Here is a 26452-nt window from a genome sequence, read left to right as displayed (position 1 = left end):
AAACGTTCAAGTCGAGGCTCAAACTCTGGACTGGCTGCGAACTCCCGTGCCTTGCCAACTAAGCTACGCTCCGTTCTCCCTCTCAGAAAAGAGAAAGATGCGTTCGACGCGACAGGGTTCGTCCTCGCCACCTTACGTACCACCGGGACGGGACACAAGTGAAGGACGGGACGGCACCACACCTCACCTCAGTGCAGCCAAAGCAAACGCTCGGAACCGTGCGTACCATGGGACGCGACGGCGACGAGACATCTCTTTTGCTTGTCAGCAGCTCAGCATCGGATTGTTGTTAACCGTACCGTTTGGGACAGCGGAATAATGTGATCCAACCCCAGAGGCGATCGACCGGGTTATAAGTGCCGACACAGGGCTGTGGACCTCGGAGCGGCATCGGCAAAGTGTGCGTCGACGTGGCCGAGGAGGATAGCGGAGCCAGATCCTGCTGCTCAGGTTCACACTTCACACATGGCCCGATCGCCGATCCACTGGAATCGAGCGAGCTAAGATTTGCCCCAAAAAAGGTGGTAGCGCACGCGTCGCCAACACCAGACCTGATGGGATCGCGCGATGTTACTTGCCCCGCAGCTCCTGTCGCTCCCCTATGCCGAGCTACAAAAAGGCGTCGCGCTCCGTCGCTCACCCGACTATGTATGTGGCGGTCTTGTTCCTTCGGCTTAACGTACGCACGACTCTCTCCTGACTTGAATTCCCGGAGGGCAGAGGAGAGGACCAGACGATGGCTGGCCGCATGGCACCGCTGGGGGTGAAGAAGGAGAGGGCGGCGGAGTACAAGGGCCAAATGACGTTCGCCGTTGCCATGGCGTGCATCGTCGCCGCCATAGGGGTTCCAACTTCGGCTACGACATCTGGATGTCCGGTAAACTAGGTGCATGTACTGCAATCATGTTGTTTCATCATATTTTTTTATCTCGGTCTAGTGACCTTTGGTTCGGTTGTACTCGTGGATTCCAAGTACGTTAACACCGCCCCTAAAAAAATACTAGTATGTTAACACCGTGCTGGTATAGCGGTACATCTATTCATCATTGACCCTACGGGCCGCCAGTGTGGATCGACCAGCAGCGGAATTTTTTTAAAAAATCCTTGTTAGAAGAGAGAGAGGGATTGATGGAATCGTTTGATGTATTGCTTGATTTTCGTGGGCATATATATAGAAATACAATGATCAACTTGGAGTACAAGACAAAACAGAACAAATTCTAGTCTATTTTTTCTTTCCTAATAATCAATATACTCAACATTCCCCCGCAATCACAACGGTAGCGACGCAGACGGTGAGACTGGAGAAGAATTCGAAGGCAAACCGACAAACACCCCCACAGTCGTAACGTTCGATGCATCGTGGAAGTCGTGGCTGGAGTGGAAACCGCCGAGGTTGCTCAAGGAAGTCGGTAGCTCTTTGTGCCGATGTCGATGTAGCCGAGAGCGTAAGATGGTGTAGCCGTGGTTGAGGTAGCCGTGCGAGGGACGCCGTGGTCGATGTTGAGTCGGGGTGGCCGGTATCGAGGTAGTCACAATGGACTGGAAAGAATAGCGGCGGCGGCGGTGGCGGCGGCTAGGTCAGAAGCGCGGCGACGGTGCTCAAAGTAGACGAGGAAGAACCCAACGGCGTGACGAAGACCGGCGCGGACGGTGATGTTCCCGTGCCTAGGGAGGCGGCGCGACGCATACCACGTAGAAGTCGGCGCGCGGGGACAGCGGAGTGGACCGCGCGCCGCGACGTTACAGCCCGAAGGGGCGAAGTAGTGGCAGCGCGCGGCGGCGTGATGGCGAGGAAGACCTCGGGGCGGTGGCACGGAACGCGTGCCACGCTCGCTAAGGCCCGATGGGTAACGCAGCAGCAGCGCGTGGGTCGGTGTAGCCACGGGGACGGCCTAGAGCGGACGGCCTCGGGGCGTCGATGGACCGCGGGCCGCGGCACTACGGCCTAAAAAGGTGACACAGCGGCAGCGCGCGTGTCGGTGCAGGCGAGGGGAGCATCACGGGGCGGCGGCAAGGACCGCGTGCCATGCTCGCTATGGTCCAATGAGGCGACACAGTGGCAAAACGAGGATCGGTGCAACCCCGAAGACGGCCTCAAGTAGACGGCCTCAAGCAGACGGCCTCGGGGCGACAATGGACCGCGGGCCGTAGGACTACGACCCAAAGGGCGACGCAGTAGTAGTGCGTGAGTCGATGCAGCCGTCGAGAGGACCATGAAACGGCGACGCTGCGGTCCGAAGGGATGACGGAACGGCAGCCCATAGCTCGATCGGTGAATGGTGCATTGTACTTGATGACGATCTTCACGAATTTCTGTGGAGACGCGTGTATCCGGTTGATCAGATAAAGGCGCGATAAGCAAAACTGCGAAGATACCGACAGACGGCGAGGAACTTGCGATATGCGTGTCGGCGGGCGGACGTGGCAGGAGGAGCGAGCGGCCAGGAGACAGCAGTCCAATAGCACGCGGCGGGACGGTGCACATACACGTACGTGCGTGCAAGCACGGGGAATACATACATCCAACGGAGCAGCTCGGACCTGCACGGCGCCGCGCAACAAGCGAACGCCCGAGCAATCAACCACATCAGCACAGCTGCACGGAAATCGCGTCCGCACGGGGTGCGCGAGTGTGTTACGACCCCGAGAGAGATCGAACAGGAAGTGGGAGGAGATCAGGAGAAGGGGATGAGATCCAGAGGTAGGAGAAGGGGGTAGGTGAGAAGAGAGTTCAAGATGATAAGGGATCTAAATTATCTCAAATGACAACATGCCTACACTGCCATCGCGGTTACACCTTTAACGCCACAGCCTGGCTCAAGCCCACATGTCATACTCACACCTCCTAGTGACTATTCCACTGGCTCCTCCTATGGGTCCAGTTCTTCTTCTCCTCCAAGTTCCTGTTGCTGCACTTGTGCCTCTCTGTCCGCCTCTGCTTCAGCCTGGGGCGTGACTGGAGTGGAGGGCATGACATTCGCCCCTCCTTGAAACGGAGCCCCTGCTTCGAGGTCCATCGTCGGAAAACGTTGCTGGAGGACATTAAAATTTTCCCAAGTGGAACTCGCCGGAGACAACGTACGCCAATGCACAAGTACCTGAGGCACCGCTGTGTTACCTTGCTTGACCAAGCGACGCTCCAGAATCGCCTCGGGTACCAGATCGCCAATGGTGAGGTTTGGTGGGGCTGGCAACTGGTTGAACACCGGAGTATAGTCGGCGGTGAATGGCTTCAATTGAGAAACGTGAAATACCGGATGAATCTTACTTTCCTGAGGCAAGTCGAGCTTGTATGCGAGGGATCCGATGCGGCTGATGACCTTGTACGGCCCAAAGAATTTGTACGCGAGCTTTGGACATGGTCTGCTCACCACGGAAGACTGAACATAGGGCTATAGCTTGAGCAAGACCTGATCTCCTACTTGAAATTCCCTGTTGATGCGCTTGCGGTCCGCTTGATGTTTCATTTGATGTTGTGCACACAGCAGATGCGTTTTCAGCATCTCGGTGAACTGTTGGTGCTCTGCTGCCAGCTGATGCAGCGATTTCCGTGTCTTGGTGTTGAATAGGTTGGGAAGAGCACAAAATTTGGTTCCACTCCATACAGAGCCTTGAATGGCGAACAGTTGATGGCACTATGATGGCTTGAATTATACAAGAACTCTGCCATTGGCAGCCAGCGCTTCCAGCGGTGAGGAGTGTCGTGGACGGCACAACGCAAATAGTGCTCAAGGCACTGATTCACCCTTTCACTCTGCCTGTCTAAGGATGGTACGCCGTGGTGTACAGAAGTTTCGTGCCCACCAGTGCAAAAAGCTCGCGCCAGAATGCTCTTGTGAAGATCTTGTCACGACCAGAGACGATCGATAGAGGTACCCCATGAAGGTTGACAATATTGTCGAGGAAAGCGCGGGCCACCTGAGTTGCCGTGAAGGGGTGATGGAGAGGAATGAAATGCGCGTACTTGGAGAGACGGTCGACTACCACTAGAATGACATCGGCGCCGTCGGAGCGTGGCAACCCCTCGATAAAATCCATTATCACCTTGCTCCAGGCGCGCTCTCGAATTGGCAATGGCTGCAGGGTACCAGCCGGGTGTGTGCGCTCATGCTTGGTCTGTTGAGATGTCTGGCATTGCTTGACAAATTCTTCTACTTGCAGCTTCATAACAGGCCAGTAGAATAAATTTTTCAGTCTTAGATATGTAGGATGTATGCCGGAGTGACCCCCGACTGCTGCTGCATGTAGTTCTTTGATTAACTTGGTCTGTAAGGTTGCATTGTTCCCAATCCACAAGCGACCTTTATACTTAATCATTCCTCTGTCCAGTTCATGTCCTTGATCATCCGTACTGTGTACTGCTAGAGCCTGGAGCAACTCTGTGGTCTTGGCGTCCGTGGCGTACGAGTTGCACACTTCCTGAATCCATGATGGCTGGTGTCGGTGTCCTGGGAACGGGGGTCCCCAGACTTGCCTGCCAGCGGCCCACGACGTGGCTCCACTAGCGGCCCTGTACGGCCCATCTTCACCAGCAAACACCCATGACCCTCGCGAGGGGCCAAGCCTCACGAGCCAGACAACGCAAGACCTCCTCGGGGGCGGCCTCACCAGGCTGGCTCGCGAGGGGCGGAGAGATCAAGGCAAGGGACACCTCGCGAGGTTCCTGTGACGCAAGCCATGACGACCGTGGCCAGGCGGGCGCCAGGCAGGCGCCAGCGCGCGTAGTGTCCTCGTTTCCTTTTTGGTGTTAAAGAGGCAAGCGCAGGCGAGGAGTCCTGAGGCATCAGGCAAAGGTTTCCATATCGGTGCAACAAGACCAAGACCAGCAAGACGGCAGGACGACAGGACGGAGGTCACCGTGGAGTCCGAGACGCCGTCAGCACCAGAGCCTTTGGCAGGGGAAGACCACCTTTAGTAAGAATAACTTGTACTAGTTGTCTCCCTTCGAATTTGGTCGTTGTTGGGTCCCTTCCCGCTCAATATTTGGGGAGAGGACCAGGGCCTCTATAAATAGGACTAGCCATCACCATAGGAAGGGGATCGATTCGACACCCACACAAGCTTACCAAGCACAAGAGCACCTCTCCTCAGGAGGCTGTTCTTCACCTTGTAACTGTTCATCCTCAGCCCAAGAGGCAATCCACCACACCACACTGGAGTAGGGTATTACACCACATCGGTGGCCCGAACCAGTGTAAACTCTTGTGTCTCTCGTTCTTTGGGTTCGTCGATCTAGGCCTTGCGATCGTTGCGAGAGTGAGCTAGGGAGGGAGAGATCTTCGTGCGCACCCCAGTGTTCGAACCTCAAGGGTTTGCCAGAACCCGAAATCCGACATTTGGCGCGCCAGGTAGGGGTGCGCCGAAGCTTTCCTTCCGTCGATCTATGCTCCGCCACCACCGCGCTTCGCCCCCATGGCCGGCGCTGCTCTTCCGGCTGTGACGACAGACGCCCGCGGCGGGGCCAGGGGCTCCGAGCCTTAGCCCCCGCCTTGCGGCGGGTGCAGTGGCCACCCAAGTTCAAGCCAGAGATGCCGCCGCGCTACGATGGCGCGGCGGATCCGTCGGCTTTCCTGCTGGCATATGAAGAGGACGTCTTGAAGGCTGGGGCGACGACAAGGTCATGGCCAGCTGGCTTCCCATGGCCCTCACTGGTGCGCCCCACGCCTGGCTTCTCAACCTCCCCAGGATCTACGGTGGCATCTTGGGAGGAGCTGCGCAGCCTCTTCGCTGCGTGCTTCGCGGCACCGGCGCCCCTCGCTGTCGCGGCCCTCCTCGGTGGCTCACAAGCGCCGCCCTCGGACCGTCACGCCAAGCTGTTCTTTCGCCAGATCGGCGCCGCCTCCGCGCGGCAGGGGGCTCCTCCAGGTTGGGCGGCGCCCAAGGCCGACCTGACCTTCGACTCGAGGGATCACCCTGTCACCACCGTCGGCTCGGGCGTGCTCCCAATGCTATGCATGCCCACCATCTGCAGCGTAGCTGTCACCAACACCCTCATCAACAGCAGCGCCGGCCTCAATATGCTCTCTGTGGAAGCTTTCAGCCTTCTTCATGTACCGCTCGAGTGGCTCCGCCCTAGCAAGCCCTTCTCTGGGGTCGGCGGCGGCTCCACCAGCCCCCTGGGACAGATTCGTCTTCCCGTGACTTTTGGCACCCACGACAACTACCGCACTGAGCTGATCGACTTCGACATCGCCCGCATTGGCCTTTCCGTACAATGCCATCCTCGGGTACCCAGCTCTGGCTCAGTTTATGGCAGCGACCCATCCGGCATACAACCTCATGAAGATGCCCGGGAGCAAGGACATCCTCACCGTAGTTGGGGATACCAAGGAGGCCCTAGTGGCGCTCAAGCTTGCCCTTAAAACCATCGCGGCAGTGCGACCGGCCGACGAGGCCACCTCTAGAGTTAAGGAGGCCGCGCTGGCTAAGAAGAAGCGGCTGTTCACTCAAGATCAGGCAGAAACCAAGCAGGTGCCAGTCGAGGAAGATGGGTCCTCTAGAGCCACCTTCACCATAGGTGCCAACCTCGACCCGGATCAAGAAGAGGAATTGGTGAAGTTTTTGCATGCAAACAAGGAAGTATTCGCCTGGGAGCCCAAGCAGCTGGTAGGGGTCCCAAGAGGGGTAATCGAGCATCACTTGAGAGTGTGCCCCAATGTGCGCCCTGTGAAGCAGAAGGCGCGGCGACAGTCCACAGAGAAGCAGTCCTTCATCGTCCGGGAAACCCGCAAGCTGGAGGCAGCGGGCGTCATTCACGAGGTTCGGTACCCCGAGTAACTGGAGAACCCCGTCGTTGTGCCCAAGAAAGGCGAGAAGGAACGCATGTTTGTCGACTTCACCAACCTCAACAAGGCCTGCCCCCAAGACCCATTCCCGCTTCTGCGCATCGACCAGATTGTCTACTCCACTGCCGAGTGCGACCTGCTATGCTTCCTGGATGCTTTTTCAGGCTACCACCAGATCAAGATGGCAGTAGAGGATGTGGTGAAGACGGCCTTCCTGACCCCATGTGGGGTGTACTGCTACACTTGCATGCCATTCGGGCTGCGCAACGCGGGCGAGACCTTCCAACAGCTGACGCACATCACCCTGGGTCAGCAGCTCGGGAGGAACACTGAAGCCTACATCGGCGACATTGTGGTAAAGTCTCGGGAGGCAAGGACTCTGATTCAGGACCTAGAGGAGACCTTCACGAGCCTGCGTCAGGTGGACTTGCGGCTCAACCCAGAGAAGTGTGTATTTGGTGTCCCCTCCGGCAAGCTGCTGGGCTTCCTCATGTCCCACACGGGGATCGAGGCCAACCCAGAGAAGGTCAAGGCGATTGAGGACATGAGCCCACCACAAACTATCAAGGAGATGCAGAAGCTTGTCGGCAGCGTGACTTCGCTGGGACGCTTCATCTCCAAGCTGGGAGAGCGCGCCTTACCGTTCTTCAAGCTGATGAAGAAGAAGGGCACATTCGAGTGGACCCCGGAGGCTGACCAAGCGTTTCAAGACCTCAAGAGATACCTGACCAGCCCTCCGGTGATGGTGGCACCCCGCCCTCTCGAGCCCCTGGTGCTCTACCTCGCCGTCACTCCTTACTCAGCCAGTGCAGCTCTAGTAGCGGTTCGGGAAGAGCGCCAGGCGGAGGATACGACAAGCCGAGCCACGCCCCCAGCCGAGGCGATGCAAGACCCGAAGAGCACCGTGGGGGCTGCAGCAACGCCAATGGATGACCCAGCTCGGCAAGACGGCGTCCTTAGGCCCGCAGAGGCCCCAATGCGCGACCAGGCTCCGGGGGTTCTATCACCTCAGTAGGCGCCTCAACCTCCAACAGACGTAGGCCCCGTCGACGCGCCCGCCCTCATCGAGCACCCAGTGCATTTCGTCAGCACGGTGCTGCGGGATGCAAGGGCACGGTACCCCATGCCTCAGAAGCTCTTGCTCGCGCTCTTGGTGGCCTCACGCAAGCTACGGCACTACTTTCAGGGTCACCCAATCAAGGTCGTCTCGGCCTACCCTCCGGAGAGGTTACTCAGGAGCCCCAATGCTGCTGGGAGAGTCGCCGAATGGAATATCGAGCTGCAGGCATTCCAGCTGGAGTTCAGCACAACCAGGGTCATCAAGGGAGCCGCGCTCGCCGACTTCGTGGCAGAATGGACGGACGCCCTGGAGCTTGAAGCAGGAAAGGATCGATCCCTCTCGCCGGGAAGTGAAGCGCCAGACGGCTGGGTTATGTATTTCGATGGTGCATTTGCGCGCCAGGCCGCGGGGGCTGGAGCAGTGCTCATCTCGCCCACTCAGGACAAGCTCTACTACGCCGTGCAGCTCTGCTTCCAGCAGGGCGAGAAGGTCTCCAACAACATAGCGGAGTACGAAGGCCTCATAGCTGGCCTCAAGGCTGCGGTGGCCCTAGGGGTGAAGCGCCTCACCATCAGGAGTGACTCGCAGCTTCTCGTCAACTTCTCCAACAATGTATACGAGCCGAGGGACGAGCACATGGAGGCATACCTCGCAGAGGTACGCAAAATGGAAAAGCAATTCTTGGGCCTGGAATTGCAGCATGTGCCCCGTGGCACCAACAAGGAGGCCAACGACATCGCCAAAAGAGCGTCCAAGCGACTACCCCAAGAGCCTAGCGTCTTCGAGGAGCAGCTCTTCAAGCCATCAGCAGCACCTCCGCTTTCGAGGCCGGCGCAGCCTCGGGAGGAGCTCCCCCAGCCACCTGCCTCAGGAAGCGGCCCGACCTCGGGAGCGCGCCTACTCTGGGCGCTCGAGCCTCAGGAGGGGTGCTGGACCAAGGAGTTCAAGGAATACCTGGCACAGGGGACGCCGCCGGAGAAAGAGGAGGACGCGGAGCGTGTGGCCCGACAGGCCACGGCGTACTGCATCCAGGACGATGAGTTATACAGGAAGCAGCCGAATGACGTTTCCTTGCGTTGTATCTCCAGGGAATAGGGGAACGAGCTGCTAGCTGACATACACGGCGGAGACCGCGGACACCACTCGTCGTCAGGAACCCTCGTCGGCAAGGCATTCCGCAGCGGGTTCTACTGGCCTACGGCGCTCAACGACGTGACTGAGCTGATGAAGTCCTGCGAGACCCCGTTCTTCCTCGTCTACGGATCAGAAGCAGTTCTCCCTCACGAGGTCAAGCATCACTCCGCGCGGGTCCTGGTGTTCGATGAGGCGCAACAGGACGCCATGCGGGGGATGGACCTCGTGCTGGGGGAGGAACGCCGCCGTGAAGCCATGCTCCGGGCGGCAAGATACCAGCAGGCCCTGCGACGGTATCACTGTCGCAGCGTCCGCTCCAGGACACTCGAGGTGGGTGACCTCGTCCTAAGGCGGGTGCTCTCCAGGGAAGGGCTGCATAAGCTTTCACCCATGTGGGAGGGCCCGTTTAGGGTCGCCCATGTCTCCAGGCCTGGCGCCCTGCGTCTGGAGACGTAGGACGGGGTCCCCATCCAGAACGCCTGGAACATCCAGCACCTCCGGAAGTTCTACCCATGAAGAAAGGCCCAGCGCCTGTGAAGCAAGGCCCAGTGCCTGTGAAGGTCTCTGCTCGTGACGCTCTCACGTAATAATGAGTGGGGATGTACACGCCCCGGAGTCTCAGGAGTGCCGCCCTCGGGCCTCGGGGGCTCCCTCCCATGTCCTAGTGGCAGCACTTAGCTCCGTGCTGGTGAGAAGACAAGAAGACTAGACTAGGGGCCGGACGCGGCTTTTCATTTGCTTTCCGTAGTTGGCTTGCCTCTCTTTAATGAAAATTTGCTTTCTGGTGTTCCTTGTCGGCTTGGTTCGATCGCCTTTTGCCTCCGTTTCTGCCTTCAGTTCCTTGTTTTGACCTGTACTCTCTCTTGCATCCCTCGCGAGGGGGCTGGACAGGTGAACTCGTGAGCGTTTTTCCGGTTTTTAGCGAGACACCCTCGTTCGAGCTCGCAAGCTGGCGCACCTCTCTCAATCCGTGCCCCTCGGGTACCGCGATGCGAAGCGCTGGGTCGTGGCCAGGGGCGCCTGCGACTAGGGCTCGGAAGAACAAGAGTTTCCTAACAAATTTTTGCAGTTCCTAGACGCCTCCCAAGCCAAGCCAAGGAGGCCTCGCCAAGTACTGGGAAATGCGCACCTCGTGAGGTGGAAACTACTTCAAGCGCGTCGAGCTATGTTATTTCTACGCGCCTACATAAAACGCTGATACTACGACACGACACAGGAACGATAAACATAGCCCAACAGCTGGGAAATCATGGATTGTTGCACGCCCCTGCGGGGCCCCATACTTGTCTCTCTCTTAATGCAGGAAGAAAAGGAAGAATGAAACAAAAGCGGTGCGCGCTCCCGTGGCAGTTCGCGAGGATGGACCCTTGGCGCTCTCCTGGGCTCAGCCAGACCCCTCCTCGCGCTTCACGGGGCGCGGTGACGAGACGACCCACTGCCACCCTCGAAGCAGGCGCGACAGCGTGGCGGCTGGTCGTAGCCGCCGCCGCTGGAGCTGTCGCCAAAAGAAGACTCGCCGTAGCTGGGCGAGCCATGGCCGGTGCCAAGGGCAAGCCCGCCTTCACCCTCGTCACGGCCGTCGCCAAGGCTGAGCACCTCGCCGCCATCGTTGCCCTTAGGGCAGCACCCGACGCGGCGACCATCTTCCCCGAACACCCTCACATAGAGGGTCGCGTTGCCGTCGTACTTGAAGTGGAGGGTGCGCCGCTGGCCCAGGCCGCGTGCGTGGGCAAACGTCTGCCGGCTGTGGGCCAGGGCTGCGTTGCCCACGACAGAGACCTCGACCGTGACCCATAAAGCCTTGCTGCAGCAGCCATCCGCCTGTAGCCAGAGACTGCCTGGACCTGTGGCCGGCAGCTCGCCGGCGAAGAAGCGTGGGAGCTGAAGCCAGGTGCCGGCCGGGTTCACCGACCACACGATGAACTCCGGCAGCACCTCCGCCAAGTGGAAGCACGGCCGGGGAGGACTGTTGGACTATGAAGATACAAGATTGAAGACTTCGTCCTGTGTCCGGATGGGACTCTCCTTTGCATGGAAGGCAAGCTTGGCAATTCGGATATGTGGATCTCCTCCCTTGTAACCGACTCTGTGTAACCCTAGCCCCCTCCAGTGTCTATATAAACCGGAGGGTTTAGTCCGTAGGACAACAACAATCATAATCATAGGCTAGCTTCTAGGGTTTAGCCTCTACGATCTCGTGGTAGATCAACTCTTGTAATACTCATATCATCAAGATCAATCAAGCAGGAAGTAGGGTATTACCTCCATCGAGAGGGACCGAACCTGGGTAAACCTTGTGTCCCCCGCCTCCTGTTACCATCCGCCTTAGACACACAGTTCGGGACCCCCTACCCGAGATCCGCCGGTTTTGACACCGACATTGGTGCTTTCATTGAGAGTTCCACTGCGTCGTCTCCATAAGGCTTGATGGCTCCTTCGATCATCGGCAACGATACGATCCAGGGTGAGATTTTTTCCCCCGGACAGATCTTCGTGTTCGGCGGCTTCGCACTGCGGGCCAACTCGCTTGGCCATCTGGAGCAGATCGAGAGCTACACCCCTGGCCGTCAGGTCAGGTTTGGAAACTTAAACTATACTGCCGACATCCGCGGAGACTTGATCTTCGACAGATTCGAGCCCGTGTCAGGTGCGCCGCACAGTCACGACAAGCATGACTTAGCTCTGCTGTCAGACAATGTTCGGGAGATCACACCGGTGGCAGCTCGGGCCCTTGATCCGGAGCAGATCGCGCCGTCTGTGGACGGGCGGATGGACCCCGTCACGGAGGCCGCACCCTCAGCGCCGATAGAGCAGAATACTGACTTCACCTCTTACGAGGCCTGTGTTGCCGGACCCTTGGATTCGTCCCCGGTCACGGGCTCCAAACCGCCTGCGTCCGTGCCTGTCATCTGATTGGGCACCGATCATGGAGTTTACCTCCGCGGATATTTTCCAGCACTCGCCCTTGGCCGACATGCTAGATTCTTTAAAGTCTCTCGCCTTGTCAGGAGACCCTCGGCGGAACTATGTCTGGCTCGAGTGGGAAGCGGACGACGAAGAAATTCGTTCCCCACCCACCACCCACTTAATAGCCACTGTCAACGATTTAACCAACATGCTCGATTTCGACTCCGAAGACATCGACGGTATGCACGACGATGCAGGAGAGGAACAGGAACCACCGCCCACAGGGCGCTGGACAGCCACTTCATCACACGATATATATATGGTGGATACACCCAAAGAAAACAATGACGAGGCGCGGAAGGATGCAGCGAAGGATAGTTCCCTCGAGAAGCAACCAAAGCGACGGCGTAGGCCCCGCTCCAAACCCCGCCTCGGCAAAAACAGCGATAACAGCGCAAGAAAGAATAATACCCCGGTCGACTCCAAAGGAAACGACGACCACATGGATCCAGCGACAGAGCAGGATGAACCAGCGGACGGCGAACATAGTACGGAGCCGCTGTCCGATCACGGCGACGCCGAGGGTAAAGCTAATCAACCTGTCTCCGGAGAGGAGAACAGTCCGGACGACGATGCACACATCATCCCGGAAAGGCACTTGGAGCAAGAGAACCTCCATAGAAGGATTATTGCCACCGCAAGGAGTCTAAAGAAGCTGAAGCAAAGGCTTAAGGCCGCGCAAAATACACTCAACAATAGATGGAACAAAGTGCTCTACACTGAAGAAAAGTACGGCGGCAGTCGCCACACAAAGAGCTATCCAAAGCGCAAGTTGCTGCCTGAATTCGATGACGAGGCTTTAGAGCCTATACAGCCGAAAAATAAAACGGCCGGTCAGCCGGATCGACCACCCCGTGGCCGCGATAGGGCGGCTAACGATGTCACACATAAGTCAGCACACGATTTACGTGAGGACTTGCACCAAAAAGCCGTTATGACCAGGTCCATCTATGGATCTAGGAAGCGCGCTCCGGCACAGAATAAAAACCGAACACTACAACTGTCAGAATGCCATGACACATCCAAATACAGGGGTGCCGCGCACCCTCTATGCTTCACCGATGAGGTGCTGGATTACGAATTTCCAGAGGGATTCAAACCCGTGAACATAGAGGCATATGACGGAACGACAGACCCTGGGGTTTGGATTGAGGACTTTATCCTTCATATCCACATGGCTCACGGAGATGATCTCCACGCCATCAAATACTTGCCCCTCAAGTTAAAAGGACCAGCTCGGCACTGGCTGAAGAGCCTCCCCGAAAACTCAATTGGAAGTTGGGAAGAGCTTGAGGATGCTTTTAGGGCTAATTTCAAGGGACTTATGTCCGACCACCGGATGCAGACGATTTAAGTCATATAACTCAACAGCCCGGAGATTCAGCCCGAAAGCTTTGGAACAGATTCCTCACTAAGAAGAATCAAATTGTCGACTGCCCGGACGCCGAAGCCTTAGCGGCTTTCAAACACAGTGTCCGGGACGAATGGCTCGCCAGACACCTCGGCCAGGAAAAACCAAGGACAATGGCAGCCCTAACAAGCCTTATGACCCGCTTTTGCGCGGGCGAAGATAGTTGGCTGGCCCGTAGCGGCACCAGCGACCCAAGCACATCCGAAGTTAGGGATGGCAATGGAAAACTACGACACAATAAAAGCAAGCGTCGAGACAATGAAGACAACCCAGACAACACAGCGGTAAACGCCGGATTCAGGGGCTCTCGACCCGATAAGCGGAAAAAGCCATTCAAAGGCAGCAGGGATGGACTGTCCAGCCTAAACAAGATTCTAGACAGATTATGTCAGATTCATGGCACCTCCGACAAACCTGCAAATCACACCAATAGAGAATGCTGGGTCTTCAAGCAGGTCGGCAAGCTAAATGCCGAACACAAGGGGAGGGAGACACCAAGTGAAGACGAGGATGAGCCTCGCCAGCAAAACACTGGGGGACAGGAAAAATTCCCACCAGAGGTCAAAACAGTGAACATGATTCACGTAACGAAGAGGAGGAGCAAATGCGCACTCCGAGATACATGTGCCGTGGAGCCCGTCACCCCCAAGTTCAACCCTTGGTCGGCCTGCCCGATCACTTTTGATCGCAGGGATCACCTGACCAGTATCCGGCACGGGAGGATCGGTTGCCTTGGTACTAGACCCAATAATTGACGGATACCATCTCACCCGAGTCCTTATGGACGGCGGCAGTAGTCTTAATCTGATATATCAGGACACAGTCCGCAAAATGGGGATAGACCCGACAAGAATCAGCCAAAGCAATACTACATTTAAAGGAGTAATACCATGCCCAGAGGCCCGCTGCACGGGCTCTCTAGTACTAGAGGTTGTATTCGGTTCACCCGACAACTTCCGAAGTGAAAAGTTAACCTTCGACATCGCTCCATTCCGAAGCGGCTATCAAGCACTACTCGGAAGAATGGCCGTCGCTCGTTTTAATGCAGTACCGCATTACGCTTATCTTAAGCTTAAGATGCCCGGTCCACGTGGCATCATCATAGTTAGCGGAAACACAGAGCGTTCCTTACGTATGGAAGAATGTATGGCGGCTCTAGCAGCAGAACACTGAACGGCCTCTCCAACCAGAATAAATGATCGGTCGTCAAGACCGCGGACACGGCTAGACGAGTCCGGCGCACCCCTAGCTGTAACAGCTCAGATAAACCTGAGATTGGGATGATGGATATACCCCCATAGGTGGTGCTAGGGGCTTCCCGCATGTAAAAAGGACTACGGTTCGCCTTGACCTTATTTAGATTGAATTTTAATGGTTTATTAAGAATAACCAATTTTTCGCATGAAGACTTTCACCTGGGTTTTTCTCTTTTACAGATGATAATCGTGCTACACCCTTCCAGGACACGGCACAACGGAGACACAGGCGCAGACGTGCAGCAGGGCCCTGCTTAAAGGTTTCTTTTTAGATTAAGACCCTGTGTAAACCTTTTTTACTATCTCTTGTGGCTTCACACCCTCCGGATACTCAACATAACCAAGAGGGATGCTGGCGTTATTGGCATTTCGACACATCAGACTAATGCACGTACCTGGAAATTCAGGGCTTATTATCGAGGGCATTACTCAGCCCAGTATATGTTGTAAAGACCGAATACCTTAGGGAGTGTTCGGAGTCGCGAGTTTGGCCTTATATGCATCAGCTCCGAATCATGTCTTTGGTCAATAGTTGGGTTTGCCCGGCTCCCGTGTTTTGCTACCTTACGTTCCGCTCTATCGGCTAAGGTGGCACCGGGAGAACTACTGCGATTGTGCCCTGGTTCATCTGGACGAGCACCTCAGTAGAGAAAACCGAAAACTGACTGTCATGATAAAGCGCGAGACTGGTCAACCACTCGATGACTCAGCAGAATCTTCGCGATTCCTCCGCATTAACGAAAGGCCGGTTTCCCGATCATGTATGTACGCGCCCCATATTCGGATAAGCGCGGAAGTACTAGGGGCTATATAGTAGCCCCATCGTCAAACTCCTATGGCTAAGTGAAAGTGTTAAAGCTATATAGTCTGATTGCCTTGTTCGCCGCGCCATCACCTCCTTAATGGACCAAGACGTTGGATCAAGTGTGAATACGCGCTTTTCCGAACACCCCCACATTATACGCGTGGGGGCTGAAGCCGACGACTGCAAACTTTCAGGTTATATACATACATAAACGGCCGCACAGGAGGCATCATAATACTTTCAGGCAAAAGTATAAACACAGCCTTTATAATCCAAATAGCATTGTTTTTACAATTGGGATACATGTCAGTCGAACATGATACTCTTTGAGCACTGAGCCTCTATTAAATGAGCACCTTCTAGGACTTCTTCAAAGTACTGCTCGGCCGAGACCTAACCTACGGCCGGATCCTGGGTTACAATAGCGGTGGCCTCCATCCCTGCACAGTATGTCTTAACACGGGCAAGAGCCAACCACGCACCCTCTATGCACGCCGACCTCTTTACAGCATCGATATGTGGCACAGCCCCAAGGAATCGTTGCACTAAATTAAAATAACTATTCGGCCTTGGTACTTCCGGCCAAAGATGATCCACGACAGACCTCATGGCAAGTCCGGACAATCTATGGAGTTCAGCCCACTCGGCCATTTGTTCATTTAACAGCAGCGGACGCGTTGGAGCACTGAACTGCGACCAGAACAACTTTTCCACTTCGTGATCTTTTTGATCTTTGAAAAACTCAGTCGCATCAGTAGCACTCGTTGCCAAGTCCAAGTACGCGTCTGCAGCACTCCATAATTGATCCAGAGGGGCATACTTTGGATCTCCAAACTTCGTCCGCAACAAAAAGGGCTTCCCAGCCGGCCACAGGCGGCAGGAGCAGGCGGCACGACCGGCGCTGCTTTGGGCGGCTGGAGCAAGAAGACCAGAGGTTGAAGAAGCACTACGGCCATTGGATGGACATCGTACGGTCACTGGAGCTAGAATCGTTCATATATTGACTAAAGTTGACAAAGGCCTCCATCCCAGTCAACTTAGTAGGCCCACAAGTCAGCCTCCCACCAAGGTGGGTCCCAGCTAGCAGGGGGTATTCATTTTTTTGTGCGTAATAAGGAGGCACTTCCGGTGGGTCCGAGTTGACAGTGGGGAGAACGTTTTTTTCGCGAAATACGGTGGCCCGTCCTGTGGGTCCCAGCTGTCAGGGGGAAACGTTTTTTTCGCGAAAACTGGTGGCCCGTCCGGTGGGTCCCTGCTGCCAGGTGGAGGAATAATTATTTTCCGCGTAATAAGGAGACACTTCCTTGCGGCTGCCGTGGACCCAGCTGTCAGCCTCTCCGTACAGTACTCTTCCGATGGAAGTCGGTCGTTGACCACATTGACCACGCCGCGCCGAGAGCACCACGGCGGTGGACGACGGTGAGGCCTAGGAAGGGGATGACGCGGAGCCGGGGAAGACGCGGCAGTGGAAGCCGCGCGGAGAGGAGTACGAGGGTCCACCGGTTCGGCTGCGGTGTGAGGCTGTCGTCACCGCAGAATAACAGGGGGTGTGGGTGAGTAGAGGGATGCCCTGGCCAGCGGTGGGAGTAGTAGGGGGCGCTGAGGCCTGCGCGGCAGCACAGCCGGCCACGGGAGGCGGGAGTAGGCGGTCCCGCCGGCGCTGCTTTGGCGGCTGGAGCAAGAAGATCAGAGATTGAAGAAACACGACGGCCATTGGATTGACATCCAACGGTTACGTCTGCTAGAATCGTTTGTTGACGTATATAATAACTAAGAAAATCTTGCATACGCGTCAACTAAACAGGCCCACACATCAGACCACTCCCTCTTTTTTTAATAATTTATATATAGCTCATGGCAACTTCTTATGCAATTTATTATAGTCGTTTTTTTGGTTGGCCAGGGCCAATTTCGCATATTTCTGTGGGTTCCAAACTATTTTCAATACTGAAATGTCGAGCCAGATTTAAAGTACTTTGAAGATATATTTAAATTAGGTTAATGCCCAGTGAAATAGGAATCTGAAAATGTGAAAAAATTCAGAAATTATAAAGTAATTGCCAATTTGTCATCTGTTTTTATATTTACAACCCATTTCATATTACTTTCAACATTTGCAGGCGTCTTGAAAGAGTTGCAGCCCATCAGGGCGCAGAAAAAAAAGTAGGCCTGGATTGGGTATTCTTCAGAAAAAATAAACTGGGCTCATTTTCACAAAGAAAAAATAGCTGGGCTGGTCACATGGTGAACATAAAATATAAGCCTGGGCTAGACGGGTCACAGCCCAGTTCAAACCCTGCTCCGTCTCAACAATACCAAACAAAAAAATTACTGCTCGAGTAGCTACGTCCCAGGTGTCGGCCGATCTTATGTTGTTCTCTTGTCTATTGACTATATACGCTCACAATGTCGTGGGTCCCAGATGTCAGGAAAACACTAGGAGGAAGCATTTTATTTTTCGATAAGCTGACGTGGTGGGCCCCTACTGTCATCCTCTCCACGTACTTCTGCCGATTCCTGTTGTTTGTTGACCATGTTGACAACGCGAGAGGGCGGCGCCGCGGCGAGCGCACCAAAGCGCGCGGAGGACGTCGGCGTTAACGATTTAGGAGACAGTGGGGCGGCGATGCGTGCGCTGAGGCGCAGCCAGCCATGGGAGGCGGAAGCAGGCGGCCCCGCCGGCGCTGGTTTGGTTTTGGCGGCTGGAGGAAGACAGGACTGAAGAAACACGACAGACTGTAAAAGCAGCAGGAGTACTTAACAACCTTAACTGAAACCAGCAGGGGCACTTAACAACCAAAGCTGAAAGCAACGTGGTCAATAAACAGGATATTCGCTTTAGAGCCATGGAAAAGCATGAACATAATCTTCTGTCCTATTCTCCAAGATGGACGGGCCTTCATTATTTGAGACCACCCATGAATAAGTATCTTTTCACCTCCAAGGGGAATTGAGTAGGTCGACATAAACATCATGTTGTGACCAAGCGCAAGTCTGACCCGACCATGGTCAGGCACCTGTATAGGAACAATAGAACTCGGCAGTTCCTGTTTCAAGAAGATCACACTGTAAAACTGTGTATAAGCAATAGTTTATGAACAACATATATAACAGAAAACAGCTCGTACCATAAGTTTCTCGACACAGTTGGACCTGTTCAACGAGTGCAGCAGTGGCACACATATCCCACGTGGCCTTCCACCATTGAAACGCCGCACAAGGACCTCAAGACGATCAATAAAGTGTAGGAAGTTGTGGATGTCGATCCAGTCAACTTCAGTGCCATTAGTAACAGCCGAGTTATTACATAGTAACAAACGAGCAGACTGCTTAACTCTGAAAAACCTACACGTGCCACCAATTATAAGAAAATATTAGTTAGAAGTAGCAGCTTCGTGAGAGATTCGTTGCTACTTCTAAAGTTAAATTGTGATTAGTTAGACAGAATAGGTGGATTAAGAAGTAATCGAGGCAACAAGCAAGAACCAGATACAGAACTAACATGGATGAGCAATTGGAACGACGTCGGGGTGGAAGATCACAGTGAAGATGAGACCAGGTTCTGCTATTTCCATCAACATTCGTGCGCCAACTTTCAGTCCGTAACACTTGAGAAAGTTTATCCAAGTTCGGCCATAAAAAAAGCAGCGATCTTCTTGGTTCATGAACCCAACTCGGAACTTATATCCATGGCTTGTCTTCACTGTGACCATTAAACTAGTGTATTCAGTTATGGCAAGGCCGAGCATCTTGAGTACATGTGTTCTGTAGAGCAAATAATACACTGCAGGAAAAATAATATGAGAACACAGCATGTTCAAAAAAACCCCACTCTCTCAGATAGAAAAGAGGATTCTAGGAACATACTGTGCGCGTTTCAAAATGCTATGTTAGGATGAGAAGGAACAAGTGTGGCGTCTCGCCGAGGGCGCAGAAACCTGTAGGGTCCTCGCACTTTGGGCACTGCAAATGAAACACACTAGATTCAGTAGGAAGAAAAATGCATCAACGGCGGCGCCTGCCATCCTAGGATTACCTGCGACCAAGGGACTTGGATTTATCGGGGATGGATGAAGAATTCGTACCTGGTTCTCCACGAGAAAACCGTATGCAATCGCCGAGAGGGGGTTTTCTCTGAACAAGCAGACGAGGGAGAAGGGTATTCAGGCCCAGTGAAATATTGCTGCTTCGTCCGTCCAGCTTACTGCTAAAGCTGGAAAGGGGGTTGTGATTTGACGGCTCATTGGTCATTACTGCGGCGCTACGACCGGGGTGTGTCTACCGTGAAGTTGTGCACTCTAATTTGTGCATATGGCACGTGGACCCCGTTGCCGGTTGCCCCGCATATCAGTGAAAGGAAGTAGAAAGACAGGAGTAACTAGTTACACATAAATATATTTTTTGACAGAGAGATACTCCCTCTGTAAAGAAATATACAAATCTTTTATATCACAGGCTCACCTTGCCGAGAAATATACTCCCTCTGCAACGCACGGGCATTATGGGGGTTCAGCTTTTTTATGGGGGTTCAGCTGAGAATATAATACTCAGATAGGCTGACGGTTCTGGACTTTGGGCCGCAGGCCGACCCTGCATGTTTGGGGGCCCATGTGTTCTACCTCAGCGCTTTTCATATTGCAAGCGATCGGTACGGCGCTGGTTTTAGATGTTGTCGCAAGGCGAATACACAAAATTGAATAAAGCACGGCAGTTGTTGGAATGAAATCGAACGACAGTTCCTAACCAGCAATCAGAGTTGCAATTCTATCAACGATATACCATGTGATAAATAATACTGTCGTACTACTTATACACATAGGACACTTGTTTCACCATGCCAGATTATTACATCAAAATCTCTCGGGGGATAGATCAGTTCGGCAGTTGCGTGCTGCTACTGAAGAATTTCAAAGTTGATTTGGACCAGCTCTCCTTGCCGAGAAAGTTCGATTTTGACGTCATCCCCTACCGCAAGATATGATTTAGATTTGAACCTTGACCATCCTTTAGCATCAATCATCATGCGACCATCCTTTGTACTTACGGTATATTGAGCAGGTTCATTCACACCAAGGCTGCGCATGGTAAGAGAAACTTGGCCGCGGTCGCCCGCATTGTTGAACGACTCCCTCGTTGCTCTAGGGATTCTCTGTTTGCAAACAAGAAGACATACGCAAACAGTTAGATCAACACAGTGAATCATGTGAAACAACATGGAAAGAAAAAGAACGAAGCACTTGGGCGGCCAATGTTTACCAAGAAGGTGGACATGTCGGTTTTTGTAAGGACTTTGGTATATGAAGTGCGAACTGCAGGCCAGTCTGTTGTCGGTACAACTGCACAGGCCGGAGCAGATGCAAGTGCAAGTGTTGGTGCAGGTGCCGAAGCCGCTGCTGCTGCCGGAGATGGTGCTCCTTGTAGAGCTGGTGCCGGTGTCGATGCCCGATCCTCCGATAGTTCAGAGTGATCCGCTGACGCGGTCGGTGCGCAATCCTCAGCTGGATCAGACTGAGCTGATGCCGCTGTCAGTGCTAGAGCAACTGCCGGTGCTCGATCTGTGCGAGACAGCGGCGATCTTGTCTGGTCTGCTATGATCAGCTTTCTAACTTGACTAGGATCCGTGACCGTGATCCAGTTTTTTCTTCATTTCTTTTAAACGCGAGAAGGACTAATTGTGGCGTTTTTGTTAAACCAAACTGCGGTTCATCATAGGGATTCAGCTTGTACTCAGACAACACACTGATCCAATTTTTTCCAGTAATATAAGTGATGGACAGTGCCTTCGTTACTGACACGACATAAGAAGTGAAACCTGCAAAAATAGCCATCGTAGAGCAAACCAAACGGTTTATTCTGTGATGAATGTCACATGGCAAAACCTGCATCATAAAATTGCAGGAAAAGAAAGAAAACATGACATTAAATCAATAAGATTTACTTGATGTGACATGAGTGAATCCTTACCAGGAAATCACTATGTTGAAGTACTAAACAGAAGATTGATCGTCCAACTACGCGTGGCATGCAGGGGCCCGCCTACTCCCACAAGCAGGACAGTCCAAAGGTCGTGACAAATCGTATGGACCGAACATTCCATGGGACTGGAAATCCTAGTGGGTGCGATAAACCCTGCAATGCATACAGATATTGGAGTGTAACCATAATTGATAAACCGTCCTCACAAAAAATATGATCTGGATACTTCGAAATATACAGACTGAATTGAGTGGACAGACATTAACATAGACATTAACATAGACCATTCACACACCAAAAGCGGCAGTACTAATAAACAATACAGGGTTCACAACACAAATCAAGTACTGAACAATAGTACTTACTACAGACAAGCAAAGTTGCACTAACTAAACTCTGCAGACTATTTCTTGCCACCGACCTACGGGATGAACCCCGCATAACTGACTAGGCCATGGACTTCGTGTGAGATGTCTACATGCACCATCACCATCTTGTCAACCTTGGAGAACCTAACAGAGTGGTCTTTCCACTCATAAACATGATGATTGAAGACAGCCGCATCAGATTTGTTGGGAAGCTTTACAAGAACCACACCCTTCGTAATCGAAGGCACAACCAGGAAATTCTTGTGGTCAAGTACAGCCTCGAGAACACGCCTGACAACAATGCTACAGGAAAACACTAGTTCAGGAACACGTGGCGACAAGGACCACAGCAGCTGGATAGTTCAGCAGTAGAAACTCATCATCAGGTCTCCAGTTCAACACGGCATGACTTTGAGAACTTCATCTCCACCGCGGACCTGGTTCTAATTCAACAGAAACCATATTTTATTAACTACCTCCGTTCAGAAATATAAGATGATTTTCAATATTATACTCCATATATGACTACATATACGCACAGAAATGAGTGAACAAGACACTAGAACATGTCTTCAAAGGCATGAGAGCAGAGGGATTACATGCAATATCCATAACACAAGTTACTGAGGCAAATATACCCTCTTAAGAGGTAGCATTGATGTTCATAAAGTACTCCCTCCGTCCCAAAATTCTTTCTTAGATTTGTCTAGATACGGATGTATCAAGTCACATTTTAGTATTAGATACATCCGTGTCTAGACAAATCTAAGACAAGAAATTTGGGACAGAGGGAGTAGTTGAAAGTAATCTATAAGAAATCAGTGTCAACCTCTCGCATGTTTTGGTCAAAAGAGGAATTTAGAACCGTCATTTGGCACACTAAAATCACATGCAAGATCACCCAGAAAGTTGTACTACCAGTACTAGTACTGCGTGTTAGATGAAAAAACACGATCAAGATCGAGAAAAAGATCGTCAACAAGAGACATTACATGGACTTGCTTAATGAGGGATCCCGGAGAGGGGGGCTTGGACAGGGCGATGGCTTTGAGCTTGTCTGAGGTAGTCTCGGCGGGGTGCTTGCGCTTCTTCGTACCGTGAGCCTCGACGGTTTTGGCCAGAGCTATAGACATCACGTCGGTCGGTGCTCCGGCGTCCATCCAAGAGAGGAAGCTGAGAGAGAAGAGTGAAAGGAGTAACGAGATGAGGGAGAAGCAAAGCGAGTGGGGGTTTTCTTCAAGAGAGGAAGCTGAGAGAGAAGAGTGAAATGATGGTTGCTTCGTCCGTCCAACTTACTGCTGGAAAGGAGGGGGTTTTGTGATTTGACGGCTCATTGGGCATTACTGCGGCGGTTCGATCGGGGTAGTCTACCGTCACTCTACTATGGAGTAATTTAGTGCATGGCTGGTGGACCCAGGTGCTGGCTATCCCACACGTCGGCGAAAGTGAGTAATTTAGTGCATGGCTGGAGGAGGATCCGCACGGTAGAGCGTGTCCACTGTTTTTCTGAAGAAGAAAATGATTACAGCAAGCGTTTCCACTCTTACGACGGAGGAGTGCGAAACACGGCAGCCACTTGAACATACACAGTGCTCCTACTACTAGGCATGTGCAGTGGTTCATACGTCAGTACTACACAATCTTGTTGCTAGTGTAGTAAGATATGAGGATAACAAATGATGTTGTGCGCATGTCAACTACTCCTATATGTAACATAGTACCGCTTTTTCGACTGTCCGGTCGAGAATGAAAGGTGAGATCAATGTTAACAGAACTAGGTCCACAGCGCACGGAGAGTACGGTGCTACAGTACTCCACGAAACATGAACCATATGAAGCACGAATAGTGTTAGGCAGGGTGTATGAAGGGTGCACGGGATGGGAGCAAAAGTTCCCTTCTCGACCCACTTTTGGGTGTTTGGCAGAGTGCATGAAGGGTGCATGAGTCCACACTAGTAGGTTGACAAAAATACACGAAGAGGAAACAACTATATTGAGATGAGAATGCAACCAAACACACCCACACGCTTTGTGCTACACTGACTGATCTGCACCATCTGAGTTTGGTCCAACGGTCATGTTGCGCCGGGGCATGGACATGCCCATGCAGAGGGCGCCTAAACACCACCGAAGTCCCTCTGCTTCTCGAGGCGCACGACGTTGGTGATGCAGGGTGCAACCGCCCGCAGAGCCCGCTCCCGGTCGACGGGGGCCAGCTCGTCAAAGACGGCGTCCAATGGCACGAATGGATTCCGGTGACGGAGCCCTGAAAGGATTCGCCCGGCAACGACGATGGCAGCCCGCAACCCCTCCTTGTCCAGCTCAGCCCCCACCATCGCGCAGAGATGGCTCAGCTCCTCGGAGATATAGGTGAAGAAGGAGACCAGGTCAGGAAGCCACAGCTCGTTGAAGTCGACCGGGTGGTCGAACGGGTTTAGCCCGACGGCCGGCATCGTCGCGCTGGCACGACGGTAGGCATCGCGCAGCCGCAACACGTGCGTGGCAACTTGGTTCACCAAGTGGCTGAGGCGATCCTGGACCTCGTCACGATCGGCCCACTCGCGCTCCAGCTGGCTCCCCTGACGGCCTATCGTATCTCCCGCTTTCTGCAGCAACGCCGCCGACGCCTCGAGCATCTTTGTGGTGGACGCCTGCCGCTTTTGAAGCTCCGTGAACTCCTGCACATAACGGAAGAGCATGGCACTCCTCTCCTCCTAGAGCTCACGGAGTTCCACGTCCTTGGCCCTGAGCTCCGCATCCTTGACATGGAGCTCCTGTGTCAGGCGCCTCACCTCGGACTCCGTGATCTGCTGCGCCGCCATGGCACCAGGTAGAAGCAATGGGGAGAGGAAGCAAAGGGGGCAAAACGACTGAAAGGCAATGCAATCTACGGTAAGGTGGAGGGAGCGGGGAATCTTTTGGTTTTCACCACGGTAAAACACCAGTCGACGACTTCTCACATCAGGGAGCAGTGGGTTTTTACAGGCGGAGTCATCGTGACTAATTGGTGCCGCGCCTGCTCCCGTCAATCAAAAAATTAAAAATCCTGCCGCACCCAAACACCATAGCAACGCCACGGTGGATATTTAAATTTACCTGCCAGCAAGTAGATAAAAAAAGGGGTGAAAAAACAAATGTGGCGGCGGCCTAGCTAATCGGTCGAACTAGCCCAACTAGCTAGCCACCGTGCTTCACTGATGTACTCGGCGGGAAAGGTGGTCTTTCGTGATTTGATGACTCATTTACTTGCTTCGGCGCTACGACCGAGGAGGACCCAAAAAACGCGCGGTAGGGCGTCCCACGTTAGGAAGAATATATGCGTGCACCACCCGGGAGGACCCCGAAACCGCGCGGTAAGGTGTGCCACGTCTCGGCACGGAGGAAAAATGTGCGTGTAAAAATATACTGTATCAGACGTAGTACCTATGGTTCAACCTCGGGACCCAGCCAGTCGGTCGAAAGCACCCCACTAGCCACACGGCTTCATCATGCAAACATGGCACGGAGGATAGATGTGGTTAGCTCCGTCTCGACCAGCCACAACATCTCTTGTTCTAAGCGATTCTTCTATTTTCCAAGCTTTTTTTAGTTGTAATAACACCACGGCAAGCTAGCGCCGCTCTTCGTGTGTGCCCGTGCAAAGGTTAGACGATGGAGAGAAGAGAGATTGAGATCGCAGACCTGGGACGCACCAGTAAGTGAGACAACGGTCATGCACGTGTTGACGAGGCACTCCCTCTACTCTACTCAACGCAAGTACTGTATAAGATCAAGTTATGGGACAAAGCCAACAACCGTTCGTTTTTTCAGGCTATCTACTTACGCTTTGTAGTCCAGGTTGCCAGTTCGAATCTCATCTTTCAGATTTGTTAGTTTTAGGTCCAAATTTGATTAATGACAAGTGGGACCCCCGTGTGTTGTTCCGATATTTCAATGTAGGATGGTTTTTTTGAACAAACACTTTGCGCGGTTAGACAAGTAACGGCACGAGTTACACGTATTTTGCAAGTTTACGAACAAAAATGACAGCGGCATAGAATATCACATCCACCCCGCAGCTTAGATACTATGGTGATACGAGTTTTTACACCGTTGGAAGTGAGATCCAATGGCTTGGGAGTAGTCTTTGTAATTATGCGCAATTTCCAAACTCTCCAAAGGTTTTTTTTTGAAAATAAAACATTCAGGCCTCGTGTGTGCCGCTGCATCTTCGATCCAACGGCTCCCCGGTGCTCATATTAGGTGCTCCCCGTAGCTTAATTACCCGCTACGGTGATATGAGCATCTAGGTCGTATGATCAGTGATCAGATGGCACATGCGTAGTACTTGTACTTTCTGCGCATTTCCCAAACTCTATCAGTCGTATATTACAAAAACATTCAAACCTCCTATTGTGGGCCGTTAGATCTCAGTGAACTCGTATCACCATAGAATCTACGGTGCGGGAGCACCTCATACTCTCCCGTGCAAGAAAACATAAGGTGCTATCACAGCTTGGATGCTACGGTGATACGAGCTTGGAGGTCGTTTGATCTGAGATCCAATGCATCTGAGCAGTCTTTATGCTTGTAAGCAGTGGCCGAACTCTTTTGGGGCTTTTCTGCAAAAAACCATTCGAACCACCGAGGAGGTGTTGGGTCACAAATACAACGCCTCCGAAGAGCTTGTATCACCAAAGCATCTAAG

General features: G+C 53.2%; 1 pseudogene; it reads left to right on the top strand.

Annotated features, from left to right (window-relative positions):
- Window positions 1-290: 290 nt before the first annotated feature.
- Window positions 291-26452, top strand: part of LOC123124864 (sugar transport protein 7-like) — a 51054-nt pseudogene continuing 24892 nt past the window's right edge.

The sequence above is a fragment of the Triticum aestivum genome, chromosome 5D, assembly GCF_018294505.1.
Source record: "Triticum aestivum cultivar Chinese Spring chromosome 5D, IWGSC CS RefSeq v2.1, whole genome shotgun sequence".
NCBI lineage: Eukaryota > Viridiplantae > Streptophyta > Magnoliopsida > Poales > Poaceae > Triticum > Triticum aestivum.
Note: the sequence above shows the minus strand (reverse complement) of the source record. Positions and strands in the feature narration are given on the sequence as shown.